The sequence below is a fragment of the Halichoerus grypus genome, chromosome 1 (genome assembly GCF_964656455.1).
Source record: "Halichoerus grypus chromosome 1, mHalGry1.hap1.1, whole genome shotgun sequence".
NCBI lineage: Eukaryota > Metazoa > Chordata > Mammalia > Carnivora > Phocidae > Halichoerus > Halichoerus grypus.
In genome coordinates, this window is record NC_135712.1 from 103808171 (window position 1) to 103823657 (window position 15487).

The 15487-nt window shown below is 35.3% G+C and overlaps 1 protein-coding gene and 1 non-coding gene across 2 annotated transcripts in view; both read right to left on the reverse strand.

The window, feature by feature from the left end:
• RSRC1 (arginine and serine rich coiled-coil 1) overlaps positions 1-15487 on the reverse strand; it is a 406629-nt gene that overhangs the window by 261291 nt on the left and 129851 nt on the right. The gene's annotated exons all lie outside the window — the stretch shown is intronic.
• Positions 1282-1388, reverse strand: LOC118554690 (U6 spliceosomal RNA). The gene has a single exon (XR_004926601.1). It is a non-coding gene; the product is annotated as a U6 spliceosomal RNA (small nuclear RNA).

Genomic DNA, 15487 nt, shown 5'->3' on the forward strand with positions numbered 1-15487 from the left:
AAGTCTCTTAATATATAGCATGTATATTATAAAGATGGATTCTCAATTCTCAATTGGAGGGGGAGAGCAGACAAATTTTTAGGTATTAAACTGGTTTGTGGCCTTCCAGAGCTCAACTCAATTCAGGAATCTTATTCCTTAGTATTTGTTAATTTCTCTCTCATTTAAGTTAAATGAAAATCGATCAAATTGATTTAAATTTAATTCTTCTCTGGGGGGGGGGCAATAATGAGGAAAAAAAACCTTGAACAATGGTATATAGAAAATATTCCTTAACTTTAAGTTCCCTTACACAAAATGTTAAAAGGCTCTTAATTGCTAATATACACATTTTAACCCATATTTTTGGTTCCAGTATGCACAAACTACAAATCAATCCTGTTATGGGCCAGTCTCAAAAGAGGAAACTCCAGGTGGGTACAGAAAAGGGAAGGAAAGTAAAAGAGCAAAAAGAAGTTTATTGCAGTGAAAATGTATAGAGGAAAGTAAACTCAGGACTCAGAACCGTACACCCTTAGCATTTGTAAGAAAGAAGATGCTGAGCCACACACTATACAATGAAGTTACCACGATGGGCAAAAGCCTACATAACCTTACATAACACTAGGCATGGGGCACATAGATTGAGAAAGACCTGATCAGTAATCTCAAACATTCAAGTTATTTGTTATCTCTTGAACAACAGTAGGAACCAATGGATATAAACAACTATTAGCACTTCAGGAAAGAGAAATGTAAAGTTTTTAGTATAAAAGGATGAAAATGGCAATTAATGGTTGTGCTAGTTACTAAGCTGCTACCTCTGCCATAAATTTATTATAGAACTCTGCAAATGACATTTTTCCTTTGCCAGCTAGCTCCCTGTTAAGTTCTGCTAGGAAGAGGTGTGAGAAGAAAGTTGAATAGTTCCAGAAAGTGAGAAGGGCTTCCCTGTTTTACTTGCTGCTCCTGTCAGGGCTGCCCCTGCAACAACTCTTTACTCCAGAGGAAGTAACTCAGTAGAGTTGGTTCCAATTTCTAGGTTGTTGCTGTTGTTTTCCATTTTCCCAGAACCAGACCCATCATATTCCCTCAGAGGCCACTAGCGCAGCCAAGCAGCATCCCCTTCTCAAAGGCCCAGCTCTTAGCTCTGTGGAGCCCATCCCACAAGCCCCTGAGGTACCAACACTAGTCAAGCAACACCTAGTCCTCCCAGGTCTGGGTCCCAGCTCTGCCCTTCTCTGAGATCTTAAATCATAATCTCAACCTCTTCTCTTCCCACCCCCCCGCAAATATTCTGGAAAATATATGGAACGCTTCACAAATTTGTGCGTCATCCTTGTGCAAGGGCCATGTTAATCTTCTCTGTATTGTTCCAATTGTAGTATATGAGCTGCCAAAGAGAGCACCCAACCTCTTCTCTTTGTTCCCCCAGGAGCAGTACCTGATTCTTGCTATTACTATCTCTGTTATCTCAGTATTCCCCCTTTTGCATCACCCTCCCATACCTAATTAACCAACTCACCATAAAAAATTCTATTAAGATAACTAGTGTGGTTTCATCTTCCTGACTGGTCCCTGACTGATACAATGGTATCAAGTAGTCCTTATTTTAGATGTAATTAATATTCTCTTAGGTGTTATTTTTAGTGTTTAATTTTAGTTTAAGGAAAAAATATTTTTAAGGACTATTAGAATTTTATTCACACTTCAGTCTCCCTAAATGTTTTTTTTTTTTTCCTGTTAGGTGTAAGATTTTTTTTTCCTCCCACAATTCTTTTGGTTAAATCTGTGAGAAAGCCCCAAGTAAGTCACTAATGTGTCTGTGATACTTATCCTTAATCTGTTCCATAGCTTCCAATTGTGTCTAAGCCCAAAGGGATGCAAATCTTCCTTTTTAACAAGAACAGCAAACCCTTTAGTTCTGGGCAGCAGTAACTGGAATAGCTAGTGACAGGTAGAGGAATGCATTTTAATGAGTTATCAAGAGGCAGCAGGTTAACTGAATCTCAACACCCCAGAAAAATGACCATATTTATTAATACATATATTTTAAATATATGCTGGAGTTAGTCACAGTGGGGAGATACAAAATGTCTAAGTGTAAAACATGTACTTCAATAAGATAAGAGTTATTTGTACAACTATATAACTATTAACTTATCAAAATCTCACCTTGATAGCTACCTTGGGAAAATACATCATTTAACCTCTGGTAGCCTCAGTTTTCTCATCTGTAAAGAAAATAGGCTGGACTAGGTCTCTGTTGCCATGTATCTAACATGACAATCTATAAAATTTCTTTTGGTGCTGAGGCATTGGGAGCTCAGCATCATTACTGAGAGAAACAAAAGACTGGTTTTGTAAAGGGAAAAAGGAAAGAGGTAGAAAAAAGAGTATCAAGATTGATAGTTTAAAAACATAATTTGAAAGCCATTCAAATACATAATATTAGAGAATTCCTTATCTTCTTCCTCTAAGTCAAGGAAAAGGAAGAAACTATATCACAGGTAAACTATCTCGTTAAAAAGATAAAAAAAGTTTCTTTATTTCTATTATCACAGTCTTTGAAGACATTTACTAAGTCAGAAAGGATACTTCTTAAATTCTCTTCAAGATAGAAAACATGTCCTTGTATCACATGATCTCACTGATATGAGGAATTCTTTTTTTTTTTTTGAAGATTTTATTTATTTATTTGACAGAGAGAGACACAGCGAGAGAGGGAACATAAGCAGGGGGAGTGGGACAGGGAGAAGCAGGCTTCTCGCGGAGCAGGGAGCCGATGCGGGGCTCAATCCCAGGACCCTGGGATCATGACCTGAGCCGAAGGCCGACGCCCAACGATTGAGCCACCCAGGCACACGATGATATGAGGAATTCTTAATCTCAGGAAAGAAACTGAGGGTTGCTGAAACAAATAATACATTATACGTTTAAAAAAAAAAAGAAGAAGATAGTAGGAAGGGAAAAATGAAGGGGGGGAAATAGGAGGAGGAGATGAACCATGAGAGACTATGGACTCTGAAAAACAAACTGAGGGTTCTGGGGGAGGGGATGGGTTAGCCTGGCGATGGGTATTAAAGACGGTATTGAATGGAGCACTGGGTGTTATATGCAAACAATGAATCATGGAACACTACATCAAAAACTAATGATGTAATAATGTATGGTGATTAACATAACATAATAAAATAAAATTTAAAAAAAGATAGAAAACATGTCTTTTTTGTTTTTCAGTTTTAAAGATTAAGTTCATTTTGATATTCTTCTTTCAAATTGTCTGACCACCTGCTATACAGTAGACCATATGCTTTCATGGCTTATTTATAGAAATAATTATATTTAAAGTACCAGTTAAAAGTTCATGGGATAGGCCAGATCATTTATCATTTAGTAGTTACCACTTAACTTGGTGCAACTGGTAGGTTTTGATACAAGGGAAATTTGGTGATAACAACTTTCAAATTTTATAATCAATTAAGTTACTCCAATGTAAACTGAGGGAGAAAAACTGAAGGAGGATGACTAATGTTTTTAGGAGATCTTTCTGGTTGCTGTGTGGATAATGGTTTGTAGGGAGGGCAAGAGTGAAAGTAAGAAGTGCAACTAAGACACTAAGCTATACCTCAGGTAGAAAATGATACTGGCTTGGCCCATATCAGTGGAAATATCCCTCCATTCAGGTATCAGTGGAGATAAATAAAAGAAAAAAGAAAAGGCTTTTCTTTTGATGGCCTCAATAAGGTCAAACATTTTTATAGAGGATACTAAAGTAACTGAGTTGGAAATGTAGATGGTGGAGAGAAAGAAATATATGCTAACAAGATATAATTTGGAGGTACAGCTGGTGATAATGACAAGCTTGTTAACTTTTTAACATGTGACTATAGGACAGTAGAGCATGTGACTATTGACCTCAGGGCCAAGAGTTCGAGCCCCACATTTGGCGTGACTATAGGAGTAGGCAGCTTAGAAAGGATAGAGACAAAGATAGTTACAAGTGAGAAAACAGAAACTAAATGAGAAGTAACGCTATCATTATTAGCAAATACCTGGACAGTCCTCTACTAACATCTGTTGGTCAGAATGTTTTACACAACATACACAGTACACTGTATGCAAATGAGAGCATTACAACTGCTCATAAAATATCTAACTTATAAGGTCTCTCTTAATAATATTATTACTCTAACCACATACCCAAACTTATCAGTCCACTAAAATAGCAATGGCTTTTAGAACTTTCATGGAGACATTCAGCAACATAATAATATCTTAGGCAATATAATAGTTTATTTTACTATGGAAAGTAACTAGACCTACTGTGGTGATCATTTTGCAGTATACACAAGTATCGAGTCATTATGTTGTGTATACTGCAAATGATCAAAACTAGGGTCAAAAACTAATATAATGTTATACATTAATTATAACTCAATTTAAAAAATAATAGTAATAATAGTTTTCCAAAACTATTTGTACACAGCACACCTAAAACAGACCATATACTGCAAATTGTTGGAAGTAAAAGATGGATAAATTGGGTTCTTTATACTAATCTCTCACTTTTTTATAAGTCTTAATATTTCTGTAATAAAAAGTTTACAGAAAAACTAAGTGTTGAGAATGTGGACTGGCAACCACAGTCTCGGCATCTATATTTTTGATGAAAAGTGGGCTCCTCTATTTTGAAAAACTGGCATGTTGAGCTCTATAAATCGCCTAAGGCAAAGTGCTAAGCATAGGAAAGGCATCCACTTTATGAAACCTTTGTCCGGGAATAGACACTATGAATCTTTCAAAACAAAGGAGTGCAAGTTTGCTGCTCAGGATAACACACTGAACATCAAAGATTACTAATGACTTATGAACTCCTAATGTAGCATGAATCATGCCAGCAACACTAGGATATTGGTTTCAACAAATAGCCTATTTTATTTTATAAACTTCACCAGAATATTATCAACAGCAGTATTAGAAAATGGAAAGCTAATAAAATTAGGAGGCGGCATCGGCATACTGCACACAGTGTTTCTCATCGCTCTAATGCAGAATCTAATGGATGAGAGATCCATCTTTTAACTTAAAAAAAAAAAGAGCCAGTAAACCTAGAAAAATAGACCTCCATTTGACAAAGTTATTAGAGAATATTTTGCTACCTCAATTCAATAAACTGCATTAGTGAAACCAGTTTCTTTTATAAGAAAAAAAAGAGAGGCAGCATACTTTCTTCTTGTGTTTTATTATAGTTCAAAAAGCCTGATTATATTAACATTTTCTTGTTTTCCTTGAGCGATATCTGAAGTAGAAGACAACTGAAAGATTAGAGGATTATAAATATTCTCTTTCTATAAAGATGTTTTCCTAATTCTACAATAGAGGATATTATAAATACTGGATAATATCAAACTTTCAGAAATCAGTGCTTTTCACAAACACCCAGGTTGCCTACCTGTGAAATAGAGCTTTTAATATCTAACCCTGATTTTATTTGATATCATGACCAAGTATTTTTCTGAAAAGTAAATGGTTATTAGCAATTTCTACTATAGTTCCATAACAGCAAAGGCAGAATCCATGTTTAGGTGATTACTTTATGTTTTGATTCAGTTATCTGCAGGGTGTCTGCATGGTACTCTAACTATTTAAAGCCAGCAAAAAAGATTACAGCTCACACTAACTGGATTTTCACAGCTCCCTATCATTCGGCTTGAATTCCTCATGGGCAGATTAAAAGGGCCAAGGCAAACAATAGTCTTTTTACAAGGTGGTTATTGAAAAAAAAAAAAAAAAAAGAAGAAGAAGAGGCAGAAGAAGAAAAGAGAAGAAAAAACTATATTTTAGGGTCAAAACGAAATTATTTAAGGAAGCAGCCACATAAAAACAAACTTAAATGTCTAACAGAGGTAAAACTCTAGGTGTTGCCATATAATGAATCCAAATCAAGAAATTAATAGCATCTGAAAAAACGGTCGTTTTTATTCTGAAATCTGTAACATAGATGATATGGTTTTAGAGTTCAAAGATGGTTAGTTAGGCATCAAAGAATAGTTAAAAGTACCTCAATGATCACTTAGTCTAACTTACTATTATAGTATAGATAGGCTGAGGCCCAAAGAGCTCAACATGGCATTTTCAAGTCAACTACTGGCAGATTACCAAAATAACCATGTAAGTATTTCATGTTCTTTTCCACTTTGACTTAACCACCCTCTCATTCTCTACCTTCACTCATTTCAAATGATCAAATGACTTCCCAATCTATGATTAGCCTTTCTCAGTGAGTCCTGGATACAAGGCCTTCCTTATATATTATCTCCTCTAATCCTCATGCAATTCCAGGAGGTAGTTATTTTCATCATGGCCATTTTACAGATAAAAAACCTAAGACTTAGAGAGATTAAGTGACTTGCCCAGGATCACACAGCTAGTAAATGGAAGAGTTGGATTTAAAATCAGGTCTACAGAACTCTAGTGTATGAGCTATTTTTTTTTAATAATTTTTTTAATTATGTTATGTTAGTCACCATACAGTACATTATTAGTTTTTGATGTAGTGTTCCATGATTCATTGTTTGGATATAACACCCAGTGCTCCATGCAATACGTGCCCTCCTTAATACCCATCACCAGGCTCACCCATCCCCGCACCCCCCTCCCCTCTAAAACCCTCAGTTTGATTCCTGGAGTCCATAGTCTCTCATGGTAGTGTATGACCTATTAACCACTGTGCTATACCAGCTTCTCTATAGCTTCTTTTCCTCATTTCATGGATTAGTCCCAATGGTTTACACCTTTCTTTCCATGTACCATTTATTCACACAACTCATCCAAATACTACCCTTAGTGTCTCCACACTACTGTTTAGTATTAAATAACCAGTTGGTTTCCGAACCCAAGTCAGATCAAGATCCAGTTGGATAACATTCTTTACTTATTTTCTACTTATCTTATTCTCTACTACCACTACCTTAAGTAAAGCTTCATCACTGCTCTCTCAGCAGTACTTACTATAAAACTTCAAAATGGTCTCTCAGCCTTCAATCCTTTCTCCTTAGTGCTGCTTTCCAGATTTAAAATTGTTCAAGTCAAAACTCCTTTGGCACCTCCTTTTATAACCTCTGCTTAAATTTATTTTAGTCACAATAATCTCAAAAGGAAAAATAAGTTTAAATGCATATATTTATATTTACCTATAGCTTTCTTAAAGAAATTCTAGAAGGATGTGTAGGAAACTAATAAATGTGGCGACCTTTATTCTGGGGGTTGGTGTGAGGATAGGAATTGGGTGGATAGGAGACAAGGTGGAAGAGAGATTCTTTACTGCATGTGTATGTCATTATATAATGTTCAGCTTTGAACTATGTAAGTATACTATCTATTAAGAAAAAAAGAGGAAAAGAGAAGGAAGGAAGGAAAGGAGAGAAAGAAACAAAAGAAAAAAGGAAGAACAAAGCTAAATGTCACGCTCTTGTTTCCAGAAAGTACCTTCTGCATTTTGTCTGACAATAAAATGGTAATTTCACCCAAAAGGGAGGGAATAAAAATAATTCCCAAACACTCTGTGATCCCTCTTGCTTCAGTCCTTTCTTTTTCCCTCTCCTTCTTACTTCCTCTTCCATGTTCTGTTCTTCCAGATGGCTTAGGTATCAACACCTTTAGAAAATCTTCCTTGACTAACTCATTTTGGGTTAAGTAGCCCTCTGATATGCTCCCCTAGTATATTGGGCATCTCTCTATCATAGCACTCACACTACATTGTTATCATCTATTTACCTGTCCAACTGTCAAACTAGATGAAAATTTCCTGAAATCAAAGACCATGTCTTATTCATCTTCACAATCTCCAATAACCATAATAGTGCCATCCACATTTTAACAGCTCCCAAAGCAATCCATGGCAAATGGCATTTATCTTTGCTATGGCCCATGAGTAAGATTCAGCAGTCATTGTCATTTAATCTTTCCATATGGGAAATACCGCTTTGGTCACTATAGCCTCCCCTTTATAGGTCTCTATAGTTATCAAATTCCAAGTAAAATACCTAAAGATTTAAAGGTAAACAGGAATTAAAAACCCAACACTCCAGGCCAGAACACTCCTCAGCTCAGTATCTACATATCCTCTTGCCTACTTTATTTTACTTCTTGAATGTCCAAAGCAAACTTATGATCTTCTGTCATACCATGATACCATGGTCTCTTCCAGGATAACTGCTGGTCAATTATATATATATATATAACCATCACTTCAATGATACAAACCAGAAAACTACTGGTTATCCTTAGTATCTTCCTCTCTTTTACCAAATTGAATCCATCCTTAAATACATAAATATGTCTCAAATCCATCAAGTTCTCTATCTCCAATGCCAAATCCCTGTTTCGAGCTACTATTACATCCCTCCTAGACTACTGCGCTACTAATCTGGTTTCTCTGCATCCACTCTTATCCTCTGCAATCTGTTTTCCACACTGCAGCTGGAGTGATCTTTTCAAAACACTAATCTGATCATGTCACCAATCAGATTAAAACACTTCAAAGGAATCCTGTTATTCTTAAGATAGAAACCAAAATCCTTAACCAGGTTTACAGGGCCCTGCCCAGTCTAGCCCCTATCTGCTTCTCCGGCCCCAACTCGTACTGTGTTCCCCCATCTTCTGCATTCTAGTGACTCTGACCATCTTTCAGTCCCTGTTCTTATCAGTCTCTCTCCTATCTAGGGACCTTTGCAGGTTATGTTTCCTCTGTCTATAATGTTCTTCTTCCTTCTTTCACTGGTTTCAATTCATCCTCATTTCTTTAGGAAAGTGTGCCTGACTATTGTAAATCAAATTCCCTCCCCTATTATATGCTATGTAAAGTACTATGCATATCTCATCCATGATATTTATCACCACCGGAAGTTTATATTTATGTGACTTCATAATTGCTATTTTCCCTCACTGGACTATAAGCTCCATTGATTCAGGAACCATAACAGTTATCAATCACCATGGGATCTCTAAGAAACAACTCAGTGCTAGACACAGTAGGTACTTCACAAATATTTGATAAACTAGTGACAGAAAGAAGGGAGGGCATGTCTTAGGTAGTAACATCTAGGCTATATTCAGTCACCATTGTCCTTGCTATGGAAAAGGTAGAGACTCCAAGTCAGGGTAATTAATTTAATATGAAGAGCCTAATTGTAATAATTTAAAGTTTATACTGAGAACCCACTTCTTCCCCTTCCATCACAGAATATCATATATATTCTTCTTCATTCAAGACTGGTAAGGTAATCTTCCACCACAAAAAAAGAGACTTCAGAGACCATGTACTCTATTCCTCTCATTTTACAGTTAAAGAATATAAACCCAGAAATGTTAAGTGACCAACCCAAAATCATATGTAAATTAGAAGAGCCAGGACTAGAGGCCACACTTACCAATCTAATATAATATCCACTATATCTACTATGGTGAAACATTATGGAATTTTTCAGAGAAAAGAATGCAGTACTCATTACTTATTTATAATCTAGTAACCCTGTAGGTACATACAAGTTTGTCTGATCACATGCTCTACTTCTGGGTTGAGAAAATGTGGTAACCATTATCTCCAAAGAACCAAGAAAAAGTTGTATACTCAACAACAGCAGTTTTTACCTATGGGATGAATGGTCTAAAAGCAGTGAGTTGGACGTCATCAGAAGTTTAACCCCATAGAAAATTTTTTAAATTATTTTGTGGATGTGGAAAAACTTTGGGGTGGATTCATGAGGTTAGGTTTAGATAGGTTGGACTTAAGGCTCTGGAACATGCGCTTATACGTATGTATCTGAAGTTCCAAGAGCTCTGGCCTACTGAAAACTTAGATAATGGATTCAAGGACAAGAAAACAGTAAGCCAGATGCCAGTCTTCAGTGAAAGAGGGATATTATCTAGGAAACACACGGAACCAAAAGAAAGGTAAAGAAAGTTTCATGATGAATGGCTCAAGCCTCACAGAAATATATTTTAACTTACTCTATTTGAACTAATGGTTGAAAGAACAATCATCTGGAAGGGAGAATAGAAAGTACAAAAGATAACAAATTGATCTCCTCATACTGAAGTATATTGGAAGTAATAAAATAAGATGGAAACTCAGATTCTAATAATCTAAATAAATCCAGATCAACCCTTTTTCTGAGAAATACTACAATGGGTAGAAATTTTTAAAAAATATTTATGGCATCTTTGATGGCATTTAAAAGATAGAGATTCAAGGGGTGCCTGGGTGGCTAAGTGGGCTAAGGATCTGCCTTTGGCTCATGTCATGATCCCAGGGTCCTGGGATTGAGCCCCAAGTCGGGTTCCCTGCTCAGTGGGCAGTCTGCTTTTCCCTCTCTCTCTGTCCCCACCCCCCTCACTTGTGCTCCCTCTATCACACAAAGAAGTAAAATCTTAAAAAAAAAAAAAAGCAACTCAATTACTGAGAAAAAAATTAAGATAATCCCAGATTGCCCTCAAAGGCAACAAAAATGAACCCATTTGGAACCATACACAATGAAGTCATAGATTATAAAATAACTAAGCTTAGTAAGTTAAACATACCAATTAAAAGAGAGTGGCTGTAAATACGAATCTTTTAAAATCCATACAGGCCTACCTCAAGAAACAAGAAAAATCTCAACTAAATAATCTAACTTTACACCTAAAGGAACTAGAAAAAGACTTCCAAAATTAGTAAAAGGAAAGAAATACTAAAGATCAGACTGGAAATAAATGAAATAGACTAAAAAAGTACTAGAAAAGATCAATGAAACTAAGAGCAAAATTTAAAAAACCCTTTAGCTATAGTAAGAAAAAAAGAGGACACAAAGAAATACAATCAGAATTGAAAGAGAAGTTACAACTGATTACAACCAAGAAGTTACAACCAAGGAAATACAAAAAATCATGAAAGACTATTACAAACAATTATACGCCAATGAAATGGAAAGCATAGAGGAAATAGATAAATTCCTAGAAACATACATTCTTCCAAGACTAAATCATGAAAAAATAAAAAATCTGAGTAGATTGATTACTAGTAAAAAGATTGAATCTTTAATCAAAAAACACCCAACAAGCGTAAGTCCAGGACCAGACAAATTCACAAGTGAATTCTAATGAAAATGTAATACCTATCCTTCTCAAGCTCTTCCAATAAATGAAGACAAGGGAATATTTCCGAACTCATTTTGTGAGGCCAACATTACTGTAATACCAAAACCAGACAAGGACACCACAAAAAAAGAAAATTACAAGCCAATCCCCAATGAATGTAGATGTAAAAACCCTCACCAAATTTTAGCAAATTCAATTAAACAATACATTAGAAGAATCATACATCAAGTGGAATTTATTCCAGGAATGCAAGGATGGCTCAACATCCACAAATCAATCATTGTTACACAAATATATTCACAAAAGGAAGGATAAAATCACCTGATCATCTCAATAGATGCAGAATAAATACTGGACAAAATTCAACTTCCATTTCTGATAAAAATGCTCAACAAAGTGGGTACAGACAGAACATAATACTACAACATAATAAAAGCCATATATGACAAACCCACAGTTAACATCATATTCAATGGACAAATGCTGAAAACTTTTCCCTCAAGATTAGGAACAAGAGAAGGATGCCCACTCTTGCCACTTTATTCAATATAGTATTGAAAATTCTAGCAATTAGGCAGGAAAAAGAAATAAATGCATCCAAATCGGAAGGGATGTAAACAGTAAATGTTACTGTTTCTGAACAACATGACATATAGATAACCCTAAAGATTCCACACAAAAGCTCTTAGAACTAATAAATGAACACATTAAAGTTGCAGGATACAAAATCAATATGCAAAAATCTGTTATGCTTGTATACACTAACAATGAACTATCAGTAAGAGAAATTAAGAAAACAATCTTCTTTTCAACAGCATGAAAAAGAAAATCTAGTAATAAATTTAACCAAAGAGGAAATGACCTGTACACAGAAAACTGGAAAACATCGATGAAAAAAAAATTGAAGATGACACAAACACATAGAAAGATATTCTATGTCTCATGGACTGGAAGAATTTATAATGTTAAAAGGTCCATATCACACTAAATAATGTACAGATTCAATGCAATCAAAATTCCAATGACATTTTCCACAGAAACAGAACAAACAATCCAAAAATTGGTATGGAACCATAAAAGATCTCTCGTAGCTAAAGCAATCCTGAGAAAGAAGAACAAAGCTGAAGGCATCATGCAACCTGATTTCAAACTATACTACAAAGCTACAGTAATCAAAACAGTATGATACTGGCACAAAAACAGATACATGTATCAGTGGAACAGAACAGAGAGCCCAGGAATAAACCCACACACATATGGTCAATTAATTTATAACAAAGGAAGAAAGAATATACAATGTGGAAAAGACAGTCCAGTCCCTTCAATAAATGGTGCTGGAAAAACTGGACAATCACATGCAAAAGAATGAAACTGGACCACTATCTTATACCACACACAAAAATTAACTCAAAATGGAATAAAGACTTGAATGTAAGACTTGAAATCATAAAATTTCTAGAAGAAATCATAAATGGTGGTAAACTCTTGACATTCATCTTAACGATATCTTTTTGGATCTGACCCCAGATGGCAAGAAAAATGGCAAGAAAAGCAACAACAAACAAATGGAACTACATATGCACAGCAAAGAAAACCACTGACAAAAATAAAAAGGCAACCTACTGAATGGGAGAAGATATTTGCAATCATATATGTATCCAAGAAGGGGTTAATATCAAAACATACAAAGAATTCATACAACTCAATAAAAAAATCTGATTAGAAAAGCTGGCTGGGGACTGAACAGACATTTTTCCAAAGAAGACAAAGGATGGCCAACTTGCACATGAAAAGACTCAATATCACTAATCATCAGGGAAATGCAAATAAAAATGAGTTCTCGCCTCCCAACTATCAAAATGACTATTATATAAAAGACAAGAAATAACAAGGGTTGGCGAGGATGCAGAGAAAAGGGAACCCTTGTCATTCTTGGTAAGAATGTAAAATTGAGTAGCCACTTTGGAAAACAGTACAGAGGTTCCTCAAAAAATTAAAAATAGAACCATCAGGGGCAACTGAGTGACTCAGTCCGGTAAAGCATCCAACTCCTGATTTCAGCTCAGGTCATGATCTCCGGGGTCATGAGATTGAGCGCCATGTTGAGTTTCATGCTCACCATGGAACCTGCCTAAGATTCTCTCTCCCTCTCCCTCTGTAGCCCCTCCAATCTCTAAATAAATAAATGAATTAATGAATTAATGAATGATAAATAAACGAACAACCATACAATCCAGCAATTTCACTTCTGCAAATTTATCTCAAGAAAATGAAAACAATAATTGAAATAGATATATGCACTCTTATGTTCATTACAACATTATTTACAATAGCCAACATATGGAGAAATTCTGAATGACCACTGATGGATAAATAGATAAAGATAATGTGTGTTTGTGTGTGTGTGTAATGAATACTACTCAGCTTTAAAAAAGAATGAAATCTTGCCATTTGCGACAACATGAGTGGATCTCAAGAGTATTATGCTAAGTAAAATAACTCAGAGAAAGACAAATACCAGATGATTTCACTTATAACTGGAATCTGAAAAGCAAAACAAACAAAACAAAACTCATAGATACAGAGAACAGACTGGTGCTTATCAGAGAGGAAGGAGGTTGGGAATGGGCAAAATGGGTAAAGATCAAGAGATACAAATTTCCACTTGTAAAACAAGTAAGTCATGGGGATATAATGTACAGCATGGGAACTACAGTCAAAAATACTTTATCACAAATTTGAATATTGCTAAGACACTAAATCTTAAGTCGGCCTTATATGGAAAAATAATGGGAATTTGTATGGTGACAAAGGGTGAACAGACAATATAGTAATCATTTCACAATGTACCCAAAGGAAAAATCATGATGTTCTACAACTGAAACTAACATAATGTTGTATCTCAATTACACTTCAATTAAAAAAAATAAAGCCTCCTCAGGACCAGGAAAAGAAAGTTCTACCTATCTGCAAGAAACTCATTTCAAAGATAATGGGTATCTGGCTTAGCTATATTAGTATCGGACAGTGTTCACTGCAGAGCAATAATAGAGTCAAGAAAAAAGAGAGACACCATATAAGAGTCAATTCACCAAAGAGATTTAACAATCTTAAATGTATATACACCTAACAAAAGAACTCAAAAATACACATAGCAAAAACTGAAAGGAAAAACAGACAAATCCAAAATTATAGTTGGAAACTTCCTTTTTTCTAAATAACGGCTTTATTGAGATATAATTTACATCCCTTAAAGTTCACCCTTTTATTTAAGGTATACGATTCACTGGTTTACACTATATTCATGTTGTGTGTTAATCACCTCAAGTTCATCCATGTTATAGCATGTAACAGTACTTTATTCTTTTTTATTACCAATAATATACAATTACAGTTGACGTTTGAACAACATGGATTTGAACTACATGGGTCCACTTGTATGCATACATTTTCTTTTAATTCCAGTACAGTTAACATACAGTGTTATATTTAGATTCAGGCGTATAAAATAGTGATTCAACAATTCCATACATTACTCAGTGCTCATCATGACAAGGGTACTCTTAATTCCCTTCACGTATTTCACCCATCTCCCCACTCCTCTCTGGTAACCACCTGTTTCTTGAATATAGTTAAGATTCTCTTTTTTGGTTTGTCTATTTTTTTCCGTTATTTGTTTCTTAAATTCCGTGTGTGTGTGTGAGTGTGTGTGTACACTTCTTTATCCATTCATCCATCAGTGGACACCTGGACTGCTTCAATAATTTGGCTATTGTAAATAATGCTGCAGTAAATACAAGAGTGCATGTATCCTTTTGAATTAGTGTTTTTGTGTTCTTTGGGTAAAACCCAGAAGTGCATTTACAGGATCATAGGGTAGTTCTATCTTTAATTTTTTGAGGAACCTCTGTACAATCTTTCACAGTGGCTGCACCAGTTTGCATCTCCACCAATAGTCCACAAGAGTTCCCTTTCTCCACATCCTCACACCAACATTTGTTGTTTCTTGTGTTTTTTAGCCGTTCTGACAGATGTGAGGTGATACCTCACTGTAGTTTTGAGTTGTATTTCTCTGATGATCAGTGATGTTGAGCACCTTTTCATGTATCTGTTGGCCATCTGTATATCTTCTTTGGAGAAAAGTCTGTTGATGTTGTCTGCCCATTTCTTAATTGGAACATTAGTTTTCTGGTGTTGAGTTGTGTAAGTTCTTTATATTTTTTGAATACTAACCACTTATCAGGTATGTCATTTGCAAATATTTTCTCCATTCAGTAGGTTGTCTTTTTGTTTTGTCAATTGTTTCCTTTGCTGTGCAGAAGCTTCTTATTCTGAAGTAATGCCAATAGTTAATTTTTGCTTTTGTTTC